The sequence below is a fragment of the Anopheles gambiae genome, chromosome 2 (assembly GCF_943734735.2).
Source record: "Anopheles gambiae chromosome 2, idAnoGambNW_F1_1, whole genome shotgun sequence".
Lineage (NCBI taxonomy): Eukaryota > Metazoa > Arthropoda > Insecta > Diptera > Culicidae > Anopheles > Anopheles gambiae.
The window spans coordinates 64878987-64881832 of record NC_064601.1 but is presented as its reverse complement, the minus strand read 5'-3'; positions in this window follow the sequence as shown (position 1 = coordinate 64881832).

The window sequence follows — 2846 nt, the reverse complement described above, 5'->3', positions numbered from 1 at the left end:
TATATATATATATATATATATATATATATATATATATATATATATATATATATGTTTACTATAGCCCGGAGTAAGTTTAAAAAAAAATATTACTGGGGATCTTTATTTGCGAACTGCTAAACTAAGACTAAAGCTAACTTCTGGATTCGGTACTATTTAGCTAGGCTGGTGTTTTCGGTGCTGCCAGGTTTGCCGGTCACGTTGTCGTCCACGTTTATGATGATCATGTTGCCTCGATCCGTCTGAACATACGACACCACACCTGGTCGTGGGAACCTGCTTCCAGTGGAGTTCCCGTTGGAACCTGACTCCGCGCGTGGAGTAACATCGATGGCTCGCTTGCGACCGTTTTCTTACTCAGCACCTGTATCATAGCGCGTAGCGCATGTGTACATAACTCCTCCCTCCTTAAACGTCGAGCGTCCTCGATCGACTTACCGTCGTTTGCAGTGGGATGATGTTGTGAATAGCTTCGGTAGACATTTTCTTCTCTGCATGTTTGGTTTTGTGTTTGTAGATGCAAAATGCAGTTATAAGAAAGCCTGTTAGAACAACAATTAATATCCCTCCTGCAATTGTATGCGTGCGTAAGCGGAGTGTTATTGTATGGAGTTGATGTATGTTACTAATATGCATTGTGTGCAGATCTTGTATACTTGGCTTGTTTAGAGTTATTTCTGTTTTGCTGCCAGTTAAGGGTAGGAAGTAGTCTTCTTGGTCTAACACATCAATATGCGCAGTAAATGTGCTATTTAAGATTTTTACGGTGCAATTGCCGGTTTCAATTAGTGTGGGTACTGCTATTATTTGGCTGTTTGAACATGAATCAATGACTGGCACTCCAAGGGTGGTATCGATTAGAATGACTCCTGGTTACATTTCTCGTATTATCGTATGCTCGGAGCTCGTGGTGGTGGTACATTTAGATGGATGATTTCTGATGATATTTGAGATACACTCGTCGTTTAGCGGTTGTGGGTTGTTGCAAATCGTGCACTCTTCGTTAACATTGAAAATGGTGTTTTTATGCTTGGTTACAAATTTTACATCCGTCTATTCTTCTATGTCTTCTACAGTTGTACAATGTTATCAATGTTCAGGATAAGATTTACTTGTTCTATTTCAATTTTTACGATTATTCATTTGATCTGATCTGATCTTTTATCTGATTATTCATTTGATTTTCGATTATTTTTTTTTTTAGAGTTTGTGTAATTTTGTTTACTGATTTTTCTATTTCGGAATTAATTCTAACTTGAGCGTTAATGTTGGATATGGTTTTGTTTTCTGAATGTTCTAAATTCTGAATGTTCTAAGTGTTTTCTGATCTGCGATTTCCTGCATTTATTATGCCTCTCTTTTGTTTTCTAGGTCTTATATTTCCTCATTTTTTTTATAAGCTAATAGGATTTTATAGTCTAAGGTGTCCTTAAGATGGTTGGTTAGGCTAATATTATTGGCTAAATTCCGAATATAGTTAAGGTTAGTCTCTATAAATTGTTGCTGTTATAAGTTTTGAATTTGTTAAAACTATTATGAGGAAATGAATCATTCCAAATTTCATTTTTAGTTTTTTATAGTATTCAGCTGTGATTTCCGTGAGGATGAGAAAGAACTTAAATGATATGTTAGGTTTTTCGTTTCCTTTTCAATTTTGATTTATGAATTTTTCTTCCATTTCGGTCTAAAATATTTGTAACTAGGTTATCGAAAACTTTCGTTTCACGATACCTTTCTTCGTGTTTTAAATTATTTCTTTTCCTTTCGAAGATCGTGTCATTGTCTTTGAATAGTTCTGGTTCTTCTCGTGTTTTGTTTAATTTTTCTATGTATTTGGATTTTTTTTCTTTTTGTTTTGTGGCATACACTCTATAAAGTTCCTCTTTTTGTTTAATTCTTTCTTGAAGGTCCTCAGGGATAGGATCTTCGTTTTTGAAGCCGAAAAATAGTTCTTTAGGGGATATGTTTGTTTGAGAGTGTATAGAATCATTGTAAATTGAGACTGCCAAATTAATTTTTGAAGTAGTTGATAGATTTTTTGTAGAATCTCGTAGTGAGATGATGTTGTGCAATTCTCTTATTGTTCTATGGACAATTTCAATTGTTCCATTTGAAGAGGATTGACCAACACTTGTATAATGAAATTCTACATTATTTTCTTCAAGAAATTGTTTGATTGTGGTGGATTTAAACGAACATTCTTGGTCCATCACAAGCAAACAAGGTCTTCTAACGTTAGCGAAGAATTGAGTTAGTGCTTTTAGTATATGTATAGCGTTTCTTGATTGTAAAGGAATCGCCATGGTTAATCTTGAGAACTTATCGCAAAGGGCTAGAAAATGTTTATCACTAATTATAAAGATGTCCATATGAACGATTTCCAAAGGTTTTTTAGGAGTGGCAGTAATTTGATATTTTTGTTTATATGGGCGTCTTTCATATTTAGCTTTTTGACATATTTTGCAAATGTTAATAAATTTAGTAATTTTAGTTTTCATGTTTGGAAAATAATATTTTCTAGAAATATGTAGTTTGGTCTCAATAATTCCTCTATGGTTTGCATTATGTTGTCGTTCAATAATCAAATCCTGGTCAATTTCATCAGTTACATCTTCTAAAATTGTTTTTGTCCAAAATAGTTTGATCGATTTTGCGCGAGAGAAATAGTTTTTGTAAATAATTTGTAAGTTTTGTAAGATTTTTTCGCTGCAACAAATGCCAGTAACACATTTGGGAGATGCATATTCTTTGATTATGTTGATCAACATAGCTGGTCCAAAAAGGGGTGTTTTTATTGTTATTCTATGATAATTTCCGAAAAGTGTAATTGCTTCTCGAGAATCATT